Genomic DNA, 17649 nt, shown 5'->3' with positions numbered 1-17649 from the left:
CATGCCTTTTTGTTTCTTCATTCTTCCTTATGATCTTTTTTATGTTAAATAACTAATTTATTATTTTTAAAATTTTACCAATTCTTTGATTTACCTTCAATCTATATTTTTTTCCTTAGATTCTTTTATTGGTACATTTTAGGTATACAATACATTCATGCTTATCATTGGGTACTTGTACCTTTACATGATATATCTTGGTTCTTATTTTTTCCCCATTTCCTGCCCTTCAATCTGTATTTTAAACTTATTTTCTTTAAGAATTACAGTATGTATTTTAATTTATTAAAATCTAATTAATGTTCAAGTAAATATGGGCTTAATGTGGAAATCTTGCTCCAACAGAGCCTTATTGAGTAGCTATAGTAGAAACATAACAATACAGTATTACAATTATTATTTATTATGAACTTATATCTTTCATATATATGAGAAGAAAAGAGAAGTAATACATTCTCACAGTCTTTTCTTAGGTTTCATTTTCTTTACTTTTCTTGTATAAAAGCCCTATGCTATAGTAACATTTGTACCTTGAGTACTCTGCAGAGACTTTGGTGTGGATTTTTCCAAGATGGTCAATGGATTCCTCGGAGGGACACTTGGTGAACATAATCTCTTTCCAGAGGTTGGGGGTCAGGCAGCTACAGGTCATGGGTTGGCATCAAAGGCAACAGTGAAGTTGCCCCGTGTGATAGTGCAGTCCCTGGCAGAGGTGTAGCTGTCATCCATACCAACCATTTGCAGCAGCTTCTTGGAAGCAGGGGCTGAGACAACACCAAGATCTCTGGGGCAGGGATGAGGTGCACCAGCACAGAGCCACAGTGGCTTGTCGTCTTGCAAGGGACATGTGAAGGAGCTTGGCGATCTTGTTCCTCCAGTGACCTCTTTGCACAGGGACAATGGAGAGTCTGGCTAGAATGATGGCAGTGGCTACTTCCTTGGAGCACTTACCACTAGTCAGACATGATTTATGTAGTCCCCAAAGTCGATGAATGCCTTGAACCTGGTCCACTGGCCAGCATGATTTGCATTTGCACCAACATGATCTTTAGAACCTCACCTCATCCATGAACAATGACCCCAGGAAAAGATCAATGATCTCAGTCACTTGGATGGGGATGGAGAAGAGACATATCTCCAGGGACACAATCTTCATGTCTTGGACAAGCTGGCCCAGCTTGGTGATGGGATTGCACCCCTTGTCTGTGAGGCCCATGGCCTCGTCTCCAAGGCCACAACCCAAATTTTCCATGCCTGGGTTCCTGGACCCTTAGGCCTTCCTGCCGTACTGTGTCATCTGCCACTTGGTGTTTTATGGAGGAAGAAGAAACTCTCACACAGCATTTTATATTTACTCAGATTTACCATTTCTAGCATGCTTCCTTTAATAAATAGGGTGTGTCCTATTTATTTCACTTAAGAGTATGGCCTCAATGTGCATCCACTTAGCTATAAATGTCTCTAATTTTTCATTTTTTATGGCTGAGTAGTACTCCATTTTTTGAAAAAAAACACATCTTCTTTATCCAGTTTCCAGCTGATGGGCACTTGGGCTGTTTCCAAGCTTTAGCTCTTACAAAATGTGCTGCTATAAACAGGGGTGCACATATATTGCTCTGGTATTTATTTTAAATATTTTTTCAATTTTTATTTTTTATTAGTACATGTCTGCAGTACAAAATACATCATTTCTTTTATTCAAGTCCTTATTCCTCCTCCTCCCTTTTCCCTCTGTGTCTTCATCCTCTTCCCTGTGCAAATGACTATCTCCCTATTTCCTGTTATCTATCCTTTATGTTGTTCTTCATTTATAATTTGGGTTTCACATACAAAAGAAACCATGTGATATTTATTTAAAACTCGACATTTTACATAATATTGCAATAACTTTAGATTCTTCTTCTTCCCTCCAATTGTCAGATTGTTATTCTTTCTGGTTTTCTTTGTTTCCTGCTACTATAGTTTATTTGGATTTATTCTTCGTATATGATTCCTGAAGAATCTTGTTAGCTTTCTAAAGAAGTCCATTTAAAATACTTCTGTACTGCAGCCCTAGAGGTTACTATTATGTCTGCATAACCGAGTACTTGGTTAATACTGGCACCCATGGCAATATCCCATGCAAGTCTATATCAGGAGGCTGAAGGATCAGTGATAGGATTTGTATCAAATCCTGGTAGGATTTGTGTCAAAAAGGCCCAAGGGCCAGTGCTGGAAGCTGAAATGTCTGTGCCAAAAGGGCCAAATGGTCTGTGGCAGAAACTTGAAGGATCTGCACTAGAAGCCAGGAGATGACATCCAAGGTGAAGACATCGACTGAGGCTCCCCCAAAGAAAGAAAACAGCCAAAGCTCTTTCAAAGAAAGGAGCCAGACCTCCTCCAAAGAAAAGCAGTCACAACAAAGATCCTCCAAGGAAGGTCAGCTGAAATCCTTCCCTCCAGTTCTCCTTTTTATACTGGCCCAAGAACAATCCTCTTTCAAGTGGGCCTTTCACACACAGAATCACGCTGACTCAATTCAGCTGGGCATTCCCACTCAAGCTGACAAGTAATCAATTCAGCAATTAAATGGTGAACTTTTTCATATTGAATTGTCTAGGTTGAATAAACTGAGTTGATCAAATATTTTGGGCATCATGTAGACAGAGCTTTCCACTGTTTGAAGGGGATATGGAGTGCCTTAGCTTCTACTGATATTTTGAATTAGATTCATCATTATACAATTTATTGTTTCTTAAGTTATATGTAGAGATAATTGGAGCATATTACTGTGTCTACAAATATTGGTTACTGTAATTAATGCCTGACATGAACTTTAGAATTTGTCTATTTAACTGTTTGGTTAGAAAATTTATTTTCAACAAAAATTTTTCCTTAGACTAGAAAAAATTTTATTTGATCAATAGACTAACATGTACACTCTAATGATCAATGATATAAGGTAAGTTGAAACAATAAGGAAAGAATAAAATAATAAGTTTGGGGCAGATATGTTTTTATTTTCAAGAGTGTCAATTTCCTAAAATGAAAAGAATCTGAATTAAAAGGGCTTAATTTAGTGTGGATGTTTATGACACTGTAAAGAAAATGCTTTGGATATATTAGACATTTGGATATATGGACAATTGCCTTTTAAATCATGACCTTTTTCTTAAAAGATTTGAATTCTGTTTAATCATCAAAAGTAGACATCAAGAACTAGAAACTTGAAATATTCATGACGCACTAAAGTAGCCATCTTCTGTATTCTATGTTACTTGTTTGCAGTTTTAAATTTAGAAATAAAATTTCATTAAGAATCCTAAGGACATGGAAACTATCTCACCTGTTGTTACACCAGCCTGCCTTCAGGAGGACGAGATTGGAGCAGATGATGTTGGAACACACAGTCTACTGTGCTGAAAACAGGCTCAGGACGGCCATTCCCTTGTGACATCTGTCTTTCGTGCAGGCTAAAGTCTGTTCATTTCCCCTGAGAGAGCCAAAGGCAGGGGATAGCATCCTTCCTGGATGAACTTTAACTTTTACTTTGGTCCGTGTCATACCTTAGGGGGCAGAGAGAGCTTCCCCAGTCTAACAGTGGTCTATGTCTCATCTGTGGCTTCCAAAGGAAATGGAACCAGATTTAATATTAGGCTCAAAATTACCATGGCTAACAGCCTGAAACTGTTGTTCACCCAAATACATGATTCTGTTACAAAGCACCAGTCAAAAATTCTGTGAGGTCCTGTCACAAAACTGTGAGAATTGGCTTGGATGGCAATCTTCTAGAGACAAATCAGAAGTGGATACAAATGAGGATTAGATAGTCTGTGGGACACAGGAGGCAGAACTAGAGCCAACAGACAGAAGTTCCAAAGTGGTGAATTTGGGGTCTATAGACAAAAATTCATCTTTACACTGAGAGAAATTTACTAACAGATGGGGTTTCCCAGGGGGTTAACGAGTTGAGTGTTCAAACAAGAGTTGTGTCAGCAGTTGACAGAGATGCTGTAGACTAGCACGGCCCAATAGAAATATCAGGTGGGTTGCAAATGTGATTATAAATCATCTAGCAGAAACATTAAAAATAAAAAAGAATGGGTGACAATAATTTTATTAATATATTCTATTTAACTTAATATTCCCAAAATATTATAGCATATAATTAATATAGAAAAGATTATTAGTGACATAGTTTGCCCCCCCCCCCTTTTTCACACTAAGTATTCAAAATTCCGTGTGTAATTTATGGCTACAGCACATCTCAGTCTGTACCTGCCATACTCCATCTGCCCTATAGCAGTGTGTGGCTGATGGCTGCCTCATTGGACAACACAGCTGAGGATTCCACAAGCCTTACCTTAAAGAATTAACTAGTAGATTCAATTTTTATAGAAGTGACTTATTCTTCCATGGGAATAATTTGGAAAAGAATTTGTTTTCTCTGTCAAGTATATGTGAATCACATCTCATAATTTGAGGATTTCAATGTACATAAAGTTGTCAAATGGACAAAATTTATGAAGGGATTTTTTGCCTCTAATATCTTTTCTTTTTTTGAAAGTTATATAATATTAATTTAATGAAAGCATAAAGGCTACCAACAAGAAGCCATGGTTGTTGTCCCTTCCAAGGAGCACAGTGAAAATGTATTGGACTCTTATTTCCTGTCATTAAGAGAAAGAGCAGATGCCATTTTATACTAGCTCTTCTCAAACTTCAGCACACTCTGGGAACTGCAAGTATCCTATCAAAAGGCAGATTCTCATTCTGGAAGCCTAGGTGGAGCCGAAAGTCTGACAAGTAATATCCCTCACGATGCAGCACCGGCCAGGTGCTCAGGCAGCAAAACAGTGTGTCAGTGACACCCCAACCAGGCTGCCACTGAAGCCTCCAGGAAGTTTCAGAAACTGAAAGTGCCCGCACAACCCACCTGGGTACTGTGATTCCATTCATCTAGAGTGAGGCTGGGCTTTGGAAAATCCACAAATCTCCAAGCAAATGAAATGTGCACACAAGTTTGGGAACATTTCATATGTAAACAATTCCAGATCTTGGAGGGGATGAGGAGGAAAGAGTTCTTATCACCAGACTATTGTATATTCATCATAACATGGAAATACAGACAATGAACATTGAGAAAAGATGCAATACTACCCAATGAGGTTAATGACAGCTAACATTTTTACATAGTATGTCATTCATATCATACAGACCACATGTATAGATGTGTCCAAATAATTTTATTTCTTCCAAAATAGAATTGTATTTATATAGTTCTTTAATCCATTAAAATGTATTTAAGGAATCTATCCATTTGGGAACACTTGAATTGAGTACCTGTTTATTTAAATTATTCCATGTTTAATTTCTATGTTGTGCTTGTAGTTTAGAAAACGTCTTTGGGAGGCTGAAGCGGGAGGATCACAAGTTTGCATTCAACTTGGGCAACTTAGGAGTTTGGCAAGACCTAGTCTAAAAACAAAAAAAAAATTTAAAAAGGGCTGAGGATGTAGCTAAGGACAAAAGTCCTGGGTTCAGTGCCCAGTACAGCCAAAGGGAAAAAAAAGTCTTTACTTTATTCAACTTTAATTTAAACTGTTTTTCCTATGATTTTGACCATTTTTATTTCTTTTTAAGATTGAGGGTCCTGTTCACTCTTTCTGCACATATTTCTATTGGGACAGATCAAAATTCATCTGCATAGTCTTAAAATTCAAAAATTACTACAATGCTTTTTTTTAGATTTCTAAAAAACGGGAACCAAATTTATTCATACATTTTAGATATACACAATGATAACATTCATCGTAGGGAATATTTACCTGTACATGATAGATCTTGCTTTTTTTCCCATTTCCCTCCTTTCAACACTTCTTCCCCTCCTTATTTACAAAAGCTTTGTTTCTAGTTTTTTCCATCTATTCTCTTTTTCTCTTGTCCCTTCCTCTGTCCCCCCTCCCCTCCCTTGTTCTCCTTCCCATTTGGACATTTTCTTCCCATTTCCCAGTATCTATTATACATTTTGGTTCTTCACAATATTATAAAAGAATAAACATAGCTGAGTTATCTTTCATTGTATGAATTAAAAAGTATCCTCAATAAGTACAATTATGTTAAGATATGTCAGAAACAAGCATGAGGTTCCCTCTTACTGCAGGACCTTCTATAAGATACTTATTTTCTCTATGCCCTACTTTCTTTATATAGATTACATATATGTTATAATAGATTAATATATATTATATTAGATGATATATATATACAGATATATTATCCCATATAGAATACGTTCAGTAACTGATAAGTATTATTCTTATTATAATTACCAGTTTTAAAGGCTTCAGAGTCAAGCCTTACAAGAGAGTTCCTTGTTGATTTGGTTTAATTTAGCTCGTTAATTAAAAACTGTTGTGTATCTTGAAGTTTTAATTGTTTGTTTCATTGTCTTCAACACTTCCTGATTATCTCTTCTGCTTAGTAATAATTATGCATTGCAAATATTTTCTTGAATTTTATATAAACCAATTTTAAATGAAAGCTGTTTATGTTAATCAATTTCTTGTTAGCAATTTTACTTTTAGACACATGTGAATGGCTGATACTGTACTAATTGCTTTAAGACATTATGAAATAACAATTGCTGAGAGGAGGAGAGGCCCCCAGTGCCCAGCAGCTGGGCCTTTTGGGCTCCTGTACCAACACCCCCAGCCAAGAGGAGCAGAGCCCTGCCTAGTGCCAAGGAGGTAAGCCACACATGTACCAGCAGCACACACCCCTCCACTCCTTAAAATGAGAAGACATGTAAAAAAGTCTCAATACCAGACATCCAGATCACCTAAAGCAACCCCAAAGGGAAATGAGATGAAACAATCTGATACTCAACCACCTGGATTGCCTGAACTGACATCAAAAGAGGACCTGGAAAAAATGAAATCAGAAATAATTTCTCAGATAACAGCAGAGATTTTGCCCATAGTGCAAGACATGATTAATAAATCTAGAAAGGGCATGGATAAAAGAAATAGAGGAGCTGAGGAACATGATGGAATCCCAACATAGGAAACAAATGGAATTCATAAAACAGATGCAAACAGATTTCCAGGAGATTAAAAATTCCATTGAAAGTTTATGCAGCAGAATGAACTAATGTGAGGACAGAATTTCAGACATAGAAGATACAATTGCAATTAGTGACAAGGAAAAGAAAAATGTCTTTAAAATAGTAAGGGACCAAAAGAAATCAATCCAGCAGCTGCTAGATGATGCAAAGAATAGCATAAGACTGAGCAGATTCAATGAATAAACAGGAGAGTGCAGACAACATAAAAAAACTGTTCACAGAAGTGATGGCACTCTAGAACTCAAGAACTCCACCAAAAGTCTTCTAGACTTAATAACCAAATTAGCAAAGTAGCTGGATACAAGGTCAACACACATCAGTAGCTTTCCTCTACACAAACAACAGACTCACTGAGAGAGAAATAGGGCAAATAATTCCTTTCACAATAGCATCCAAAAAACTGAAATACCTAGGAATCAACCTAACAAAAGAAATCAAAGACCTCTTCTCTGAAAGCTATAGCACTCTGAAAAGAGAGATGGAAGATGATATCAGAAAATGGAAAGACATGCCCTACTCCTGGATAGGAAGGATGAATATAATGAAAATGGCTATACTTCCAAAACTGCTATATAGATTCAATGCAATGCCAATTGAAATCCCAGGAGCACACTTCATGGACCTTGAGAAAACAATCCAAAAATTCATTTGGAACAAGAAGAGAACTAGAATAGCAAAAGCAATTCTAGGTAACAGAGACATGGCAGGGGGCATCACAATCCCCAACTTGAAACTCTACTACAAAGCTACTGTGACAAAAACACCATGGTACCGGCAAAGAAACAGACATAAGGACCAGTGGAACAGATTAGAAGATGCAGAAACAACTTCAGACACCCTCAGCCATCTCATCTTCGACAAAGGAGCCAAACACCCTCACTGGAGGAAAGATAGCCTCTTTAATAAATGGTGCTGGAAAAATTGGGTTTCAACTTCCCAAAGGTTAAAACTAGACCTATATTTCTCACCATGCACTAAACTAATATAAAAAATGTATTAAAGATCTAAATATTAAAACAGAAATGCTGAACTGGCTGGTCCAGATATTAGGTAGGACTCTTGAAGATACTGGTGTAGGAAAAGGTTTTATGAACAAAACCTCAGTTGTCCATGAACTAGCACAAACAATCAACAAGTGGGATCTCTTCTTATTAAAAGGCTTCTGCACAGCAAGGGAAACCACCAGCAGTGTGAAGAGACAACCCACAATGTGGGAAAAAATTTTCACCTGCTGTTCCTCAGACAAAGGTCTACTATCTACAATCTATAAAGAACTAAAAAAAAATCAGACCTCCCACATTTAAAGACCCAATCCAAAAATGGGCATCTGAAATGAAGAGACATTTCTCAGACAAAGAAATAAAAATAGCAAATAAATACATGAAAAAATGTTCAACATCACTGGTCATTCAAGAGATGCAAATGAAAACAATGCTGAGATTCCACCTCACCCCAGAAAGAATGGCTGCTATCATGAAATCAACCAATAACAAATGCTGGCAGGGCTGTGGGGAAAGAGGAACCCTGATCCACTGCTGGTAGAAGTGTAGACTGGTGCAACCACTATGGAAATCAGTATGGAGATACCTCAAAGAACTAGGACTGGAAGTTCCATTTAACCCAGCTATTCCCCTGCTGGGGATCTTCCCCAAAGAATTAAAAGAATCATACCACAGTGATGTATGTGCACCCATGTTCATAGCAGCACAATTTGTGATAGCTAAAACTTGAAAGCAGCCCAATTGCCCATCAACTTGAGACTGGATAAAGAAAATGTGGTTTTTTAATAAAATGGAGCACTACTCAGCCATAAAAAATGAGAAATTAAGAGACATTTATAGCTAAATGGATGCACATTGAGGCGATACTCTTAAGTGAAATAAATAGGACACACATTCGGTAAATACCGAATAGTTTCTCTAGTGTGAGAAACTAAAAGTGTAAATAAGGACAAAAAGGTATAATAGATAATGTGAAATAGGAAGAAAAGGGGCAACGGGGAAGGGGAAGTGGAAGAGGTGGGGGAAAGGGAAGAAGGGAGTGGAATTAATAGGAGAAAATAAAAAATGGAAAGTAAGTCTTTTTAAATCGGGAGTGATGGAGTGGTTGAAGGGAGGGGAGGGGAATGGGGAAAAATAAGAATCAAGAAAGATTATGGAAAGGTTCAAATTTCCAATGATGAATGTCATTATACTGTATGTATCAATAAAATTAATTTAAAAAATACGTATTGCTTTTGACCTTTTGGAATGGCAGTGTTTTACAATTTGAGAAGGCTTATCAGATTACGCTTCTTTGAGAGTGATTATTTATGTTTGTGATATATATATATATAGAGAGAGAGAGAGAGAGAGAGAGAGAGATAGAGATAGAATGTGTTTTCTATTTATTGAAAGTTTTTGAAAATAATGCATATCTTCATTTTTTTTAATGAAAAGAGAGAAAACTACAAGTGGAACAAAATCCTTAGATTTTCCCCATCTCATTAAGTACCAATATCATTGACCTTAATTCTCAAATGCAAAATCTAGGCTCTAATCTTATTTCGTCCTCTTCCTCTCCCATCATTTCCTCTCCCCATGCAAGAATTAAGAGGTATGTTTTCAAATGGCAGTGAATATTTACATTAAAAGACACATTGCAATTAATCCCCTAAAAATATTCCCTTCACCTTGAATATATGTATCCCCTAATTCTTGCCATTTGCTGGAGTGTTTCTGGAAGTTCTGTTTCATGAGTGTCTTTAGTGGCACTGTTGTGGCTGCCTTGATGTCCTGAATCCACTTAAAATGTTTATCATTCATGGCAATTTTGACTTTAGGAAAGAGCCAGAATTTCCATTGTACCAGATCTCTTGAATAAGATAGATGAGGACACACTGTAACATTTTTACATTGGATGACATTCAACAATATTCACCATTTTTTCTTATCACTCCTCAAAAACACTCAATAAAGACTTCCAGAACTGCTTTGGAAAGTGGTAAGACTGATGGGATAAGTGTGTTCAAAATGAGAGGGAGCATTTTGAGGGGAATTAACAGTAAAATGACATTTACTGTAACAATATTTTTAAATTTAAACATTGGACATATATTTTGATTACAATCTGTATTGTCCAGGCATTTCTACATATTCTATTACCATCTAAGTCCAAGCTTCCATCTTCTCTCTTGGGAACTATTGTAATAGCTTACTATTTGGTTTATTTTCTTCTACTTTTTCCCCTTCACACCATTCTTTGAGAAGCTCCAGTCACTTTTCTAAATATAGATCTCACTCTTCTGGTTGAAACCTAGTAAAAATGTCCCATTATCTTAGAATCAAACTCAAGTTCATTGTCATACCTTCTTTAACCCTAAAGCTGCTTCTCTAGTTTCATCTTTAATCATTTTTTTCTCTTAACCTCCAAGCTCTCACCATGTGAATCTTTGTTTCTTCTGGAATATTACTATTAGTTCCACTCTTTAAATGACCTCATTCATGTCTCACTCAAATGATCCCTCCTAGAGATGTTTAGAGGAAATTAAATGGTGAAGTTTTCCTCTCCTATACTCTTGTTACCAAACTATTATTTCGTTTTTCATCTGATATTTGGTCTAAGGATTTACCTGCCAATTTGGTTAAAAGCACAAAATTTTGAAAAAAAATGATTTTATGTCTTTATTGTTTTACATATTGTGGAAAACAAATACGAATAATCATATATTTACCAATAATACTATGGTGCTGGAATATAAAGACACCTCTGGGAATTTCCAGAGACTCTATTATAAGTAAAGATTTCTGTCAATTTTAGTAAAATAAAAACACTGTTTAGTTTTGAATTATATGAAGACAGAAAATAAATTCCTGTTCTCAAAAATCTGCACGTGGATTCTTATGAATTCTTTTGGAAAATTTTGTCTCTAATTTCCCTTTCCTAGCTGCTAATTACAATGGAGAGGTTTTTCTGATACAAAGATAAAAAGGATAAATCTTCATCAGAAACAGGTAATTAGTTTAAAAAATATTATATTCACCTAAAAAATTAAGAGTGAGAATGGAGTCCAGACTCATTAGTCTATACTGATCTATCTGCCCGGTTCTTTATCCCAACTGCTGTATGGGTGTAAACATTTCCCTGCTCTCATTGGGCTCGCAGGCTGAGCATTGCTTTATCCTCATCTCCCTTTGCATCTGGTTGCCAAACAGTAATATTTTTGGATCTATCTTTCAGTATTTCCAAATGTTTCCTTCAGAAAATTCTTTGGGAATATATGTTTTTAATTTTTTTATTAAATTCTTTTATTGGTACATTGTAGGTATACAACACAATTACATTTCTCATTGGGAATTGTACCTTTACATAATGCATCTTGGTTCTTATTATTTCCCCATTCCTAGCCCTCCCTTCACCCCCTCCACCCTTCCCAATTTACAAAGACTTTATTTCCATTTTTCCATTTCTCATCATTTTTCCTTTCCTTTCTTTCCTTTCCCCTGCCCCGCCCACTACCCCTACCACTTTGGAGATTTTCTTCCTATTTTCCATTATCTATTGTTCATTCTAATCATTGGTACATTTTAGGTATACAATATAATGACATTCATCATGGGAAATTTGCACCTTTACATAGTCTCTCTTGGTTCTGATTTTTCACTCTTGCCCAGCCCTCCCTTCAACCCCTCCAGTCCTCCCTATTTACAAAGATTTTGTTCCTATTTTTCCATTTTCTCATATTAATCCCATTCCCTTCTATCCTTTCCCCTAGCCCTCCCACTTTCTTCCCCTTTGCCCCTTTTCTTCTTATTTCACATTACCTATTATACATTTAGTCCTTATTTACACTTTCAGTTTCTCACACCAGAGAAACTATTCCATATTTATACATGTGTGTCCTATTTATTTCACTTAAGACTATTGCCTCAATGTGCATCCACTTAGCTATAAATGTCTCCAATTTCTCTTTTTTTATGGCTGAGTAGTACTCCATTTTGTAAAAAAAAAAAAACATATTTTCTTTATCCAGTCTCCAGTTGATGGGCATTTGGGCTGTTTCCAAGTTTTAGCTATCACAAACTGTGCTGCTATGAACATGGGTGCACATATATCACTGTGGTATGATTCTTTTAATTCTTTGGGGAAGATACCCAGCAGGGGAATAGTGGGGTCAAATGGGACTTCCAGTCCTAGTTCTTTGAGGTATCTCCATACAGATTTCCACAGTGCTTGCACCAGTCTACACGCCCACCAGCAGTGGAGCAGGGTTCCTCTTTCCACACAGCCCTGCCAGCATTTGTTACTGGTTGATTTCATGATGGCAGCCATTCCTTCTGGAGTGAAGTGGAATCTTAGAATTGTTTTCATTTGCATCTCTCCAACGACCAGTGATGTTGAACATTTTTTCATGTATTTATTTGCTATTTCTACTTCTTTGTCTGAGAAATGTCTGTTCATTTCAGATGCCCATTTTTGGAATGGGTCTTTAAATTTGGGAAGTCTGATCTTTTTAAATTCTTTATAGATTCGAGATAGTAGACCTTTGTGTGAGGAAGAGCAGGTGAAGATTTTTTCCCACATTGTGGGTTGTCTCTTCACACTGCTGGTGGTTTCTCTTGCTGTGCAGAAGCCTTTTAATAAGAAGAGATCCCACTTGTTGATTGTTTGTGTTATTTCATGGGGAACTGAGGTTTTGTTCATAAAATCTTTTCCTACACCGATGTCTTCAAGGGTTCTACCTAACCTCTGTTCCAACTGGTTCAGAGTTTCTATTTTAATATTTAGATCTTTAACCCATTTTGATTTTAGTTTAGTACATGGTGAGAGATATAGGTCTAGTTTTAATCTTTGGCAAGTTGAAGCCCTATTTTTCCAGCACCATTTATTAAAGAGGCTATCTGTCCTCCAGTGAGGCTGTTTGGCTCCTTTATCGAAGATGAGATGGCTGAGTGTGTCTGGCATTGTTTCTGCATCTTCTAATCTGTTCCACTGGTCCTCAGGTCTGTTTCTTTGTCAGTGCCATGCTGTTTTTATCACAGTAGCTTTGTAGTAGATTTGCAGGTTGGGGATTGTGATGTTCCCTGCCATGTCTCTGTTACCTAGAATTCCTTTTGCTATTCTAGTTCTCTTCTTGTTCCAAATGAATTTTTGGATTGTTTTCTCAAGGTCCATGAAGTATGCTGCTGGGATCTCAATTGGAATTGCATTAAATCTATTTAGCAGTTTTGGAAGTATGGCCATTTTCACTATATTAATCCTTTCTACCAAGGAGCAGGGGATGTCTGTCCATTTTTTGATATCAATTTCAATCTCTCTTTTCAGAGTGCCATAGTTTTTAAAGAAGAGGTCTTTGATTTCTTTTGTTAGGTTAATTCCTAGGTATTTCAGTTTTTTGGATGCTATTGTGATAGGAATTATTTGCCCTATTTCTCTCTCAGTGAGTCTGTCATTGGTGTAGAGGAAAGCTATTGATTTTTGTGTCTTGACCTTGCAATCAGCTACTTGACTGAATTTGGTTATTAAGTCTAGAAGACTTTTGGTGGAGCTCTTGGGGTCTTCTATATAGAGTATCATGTCATCTGCAAATAATGACAATTTGACTTCTTCATTACCTATCTTTATTCCTTTTATTTCTTCCGCTTGCCTAATTGCCGTGGCTAATGTTTCCAGAACTATATTGAACAAGAGTGGTGATAGTGGACATCCTTGTCTTGTTCCTGATTTTAGTGTGAAGGATTTCAGTTTTTGACCATTTAGTATGATATTGGCTGTTGGTTTTTCATAGATGGCTTCTATCAGTTTGAGGTAGAGACCATCTACTCCACTTTTTGAAGGGTTTTTATCATAAATACATGTTGTTTTTGTCAAATGCTTTTTCTGTATCTGTGGAGATAGTCATATGGTTTTTGTCCTTGGCTCTATTGATATAGTGTATTACATTGACTGATTTGCATATATTGAACCATCCCTGCATCCCTGGGATGAATTCCACTTGATCAGGGTATATGATCTTCTTGATGATCTTCTGCATTCTGTTTGTCATTGTCTTATTAAGGATTTTTGCATCTATGTTCATTAGTGAGACTGGCCTATAGTTCTCCTTTTCAGTTGGGTCTTTCTCCACTTTGGGATCAAGGTGATGCTTGCTTCCCAGAATGAATTTGGGAGTACTGCTTCCCTTTCAATTTCATTGAAGAGTTTAAACAGTAGTGGCAGCAGTTCCTCTCTAAATGTCTTGTAGAATTCAGCAGTGAAGCCATCAGGGCCTGGCCTTTTTTAGTTGAGAAGTTTTTCATTACATTTTCAATTTCATTGGTTGATATTGGGTTGTTTAGAATTTTTAGGTCTTCTTCATTCAACTTTGGTATTTCATATGTATCTAGGAATCTGTCCATTTCTTCTGTGTTATCCATCTTATCGTCATATAGGTTCTGGAAGTAGGTATTGATGATCCTGTGGATTTCTGCTGGGTCTGTTGTAATTTCACCCTTTTCATTCCTAATTGCATGGATTTTGGCCTTTTCTTTCCTTTTTCTGATAAGGTTGGCTAAGGGTTTGTCAATTTTGTTGATTCTTTTGAAGAACCAACTCTTGGCTTCATTGATTTTTTGTATCATTCTCTTAGTCTCCATTGCATTGATTTCTCCTCTGATCTTTTTAGTTTCCTCCCTTGTATGAGCTCTGCGGTTGGCCTGTCCTGTTCTTCTTTTTCTAGAAGCTTGAGGTTCAGCATCAGGTTGTTTAATTGGGCTCGTTCTGTTTTCCTAATATGCGTATTCACTGCTATGAATTTCCCTCATAAGACTGCTTTCATTGTGTCCCATTGATTCCAATATGTTGTACTGTCATTGTCATTTAATTGAAGGAACTGTATGATTTCTTCTTTAATTTTCTCTGTGACCTATTGGTTATTCAGAAGTGCGTTGTTCAATTTCCACTTGTTTATGAAATTTTTTGAGTTTCTTTTGCTATGGATCTCCAATTTCATCACATTATGGTCTGATAATATACAGGGGATAACTTCAATTCTTTTGCATTTACTTAAACATATTCTATGTGTGAGTATGTGGTTTATTTTTGAGAATGACTCATGTGCAGCTGAGAAGAATGTGTATTCTGATTTTGTGGGGTGGAAGACTCTGTAAACACCTGTTAAATTCATTTGTTCAAGAGTTCGATTGAGTTCTAGTATTTCATTACTTATTTTTAGTCAAGTTGATCTATCTATTTGTGACAGTGGGGTGTTGAGGTCCCCCACTACAATTGTATTTGTGCATATATGACTTTTCATGTCCGTTAGTATTTTCTATAGTTGGGCGTACTAGTGTTTGGTGCATAGATATTTATGATTGTCATCTCTTCCTGTTGGATTCTTCCCTTTACAAGGATGTAGTGTCCTTCTTCATCTCTCTTAATCAGTGTTGGTTTGAAATCCACTTGATCTGCCAAGAGGATAGCTACTCCTGCTTTTTTTGTGTTCTTGTTGCATGAAGTATTGTTTTCCACCTTTTAACTTTGAGTCTATGAGTTTCCTTTTGAATTAAGTGTGTTTCTTGTATGCAGCATATTGTTGGATTTTGCTTCTTGATCCATTCTGCCAGTCTATTTCTTTTGATTGGTGAATTAAGACCATTAACATTGATGGTTATAACTAAAACATAATGACTTGTCATTGTCATGACTTTTTCTTTTTGTTGGGTTCCCCCCCTTTAAATTTAATTTCTTGTCATGCCAGATGGATTCATTGTGCTTTGCTTCCTGGGCTTGTGATCCTCAATGTCTGTTTCTAGGCTATTGTGTAAAATTCTTTGGAGTGCTGGTTTGTTATTCATGAACTTCCTAAGGTGCTCTTTGTCATGAAAGTATCTTATTTCTCCATCCATTTTGAAAGATCGTTTTGCAGGGTACATCAATCTGGGTTGGGGGCTGTTTTCTTTTAGGGCTTGGACTATGTCACTCCAAGCTCTTCTTGCCTTGATGGTTTGTGTTGAGAAGTCTGCTGTGATTCTGATGGGCTTTCCTTTGTATGTGATTTGTTTCTTTTCTCTAACTGCTTGTAGAACTTCTTTCTTCTGTTGAGTTTCTGGAATCTTAATAATTATATGGCTATGTGTAGATTTTTTTTGATCAAGGCTATTTGGAGTCCTATATGCCTCACTTATCTGTATTTCAAGCTTTTTTCCCTTGCTTGGGAAGTTTTCTGCCATTATTTCTGTGAAGAGATTGTTTATGTCATCTGCACTCTCTCGTGTTTCTTCATTGACTCCAATCAGTCTTATGTTATTCTTCTTTGCATCATCTAGCAGCTGCTGGATTGATTTTTCATGTTCCCTTATAATTTTGAAGCAATTTTTCTTTTCCTGGTCATTAATTGCAATCTTATGTTCTATATCTGAAATTCTGTCCTCACATTGGCTCATTCTGCTGTGTTAACTTTCAATGGAGTTTTTCATCTCCTGGAAATCTATTTGCATCTGTTTTATGGATTCCATTTTTTTCCTATGTTAGGATTCCATCATGTTCCTCAGCTCCTCTCTAGATTTATTAATCATGTCTTGCACTAGGAGCACAATTTCTCCTGTTATCTGAGAAATTATTTCTGATTTCATTTTTTCCAGATCCCCTTTTGTTGGCAGTTCAGTGGGTCCAGGTGTTTGAGTATCAGAGTGTTCCATCTCATTTCCCTTTGGGGTTGCTGTAGGTGATCTGGAAGTCTGGTTCTGAAACTTATTTACGTGTTTTTTCCTTTTGACTCCCCCCTTAGGCCCCCTGACTGTTGGTGCCTGCACGGATTACCTCCTCTGATCTGTGAGAGGTGGGACAGGGGCCGGGTGCAGTGATAGGGATGGTGGCCCAAAAGCCCTTTCCTGTGGGGTGGGAGCAGCGGCAGGGATGGTCACCGGGAAGCCCCTTCCTCTGGTCCAGGAGCAGTGGGATGGCAGCTCAGAAGCCCCTACCTCTGGGCCAGGAGCAGTGGGAGTGATGGTGACCCAGAAGCCCCTTCCTCTGGGCCAGGAGTGGTAGGACAGAAGGTGGCCCAAAAGCCCTTTCCTCTGGGCTGGGAGCAGTGGAAGGGATGGTGGTCAGGAAGCCTCATCCTCTGGACCAGGACCAGTGGGAAGGTGGCTCAGAAGCCTCTCCCTCTGTTCCAGGAGCAGCGGGACTCAGTGCCGTGTTCTGGTGGTCCGGTGTCCTCTGCTTCTTTGTACTGTGAAACCAGGTGGCTGTACAGAGGAGCAGGGGGTGCGGGTCCAGTGGATTGTTGCCGGGGTGTGGGCTGATTCTGTATGTTCCACGCGACTCAGGACCTCGATAGGTTGTCCACAGACCTGCCTGTCTGCAGTGGGCTGATTCAATTTGGCATGTTCCACAAGACTTGGGACCTCAATAGGGTGTCCCGGCTTTTAATTTTTAAAATACTTTAAAGTTTCATTTTGGAGTAATTTCAGACTTACCGAAAATTTAGAAAAATAGTACACAGGATTCCTATATATGTTTTACCCAGATTTCTCAAATGTCTTGCACAGCCACAGTTCAAACTTTTAAAAAAAGAAAAAGAAAAT

At 37.4% G+C, this 17649-nt stretch overlaps 1 protein-coding gene and 1 pseudogene across 3 annotated transcripts in view; both read right to left on the bottom strand.

The window, feature by feature from the left end:
* Nkain3 (sodium/potassium transporting ATPase interacting 3) overlaps positions 1–17649 on the bottom strand; it is a 654273-nt gene that overhangs the window by 131698 nt on the left and 504926 nt on the right. The window lies entirely within an intron of this gene.
* On the bottom strand, positions 470–3182 carry LOC147824128 (small ribosomal subunit protein uS5 pseudogene; annotated as a pseudogene).

Source organism: Heterocephalus glaber, unplaced genomic scaffold, assembly GCF_053883595.1.
Source record: "Heterocephalus glaber isolate CG9 unplaced genomic scaffold, H.glaber_assembly_v1.0 deba00001553, whole genome shotgun sequence".
In the NCBI taxonomy this organism is placed as follows: domain Eukaryota; kingdom Metazoa; phylum Chordata; class Mammalia; order Rodentia; family Bathyergidae; genus Heterocephalus; species Heterocephalus glaber.
This window is presented reverse-complemented; position numbering and strand designations above follow the sequence as displayed.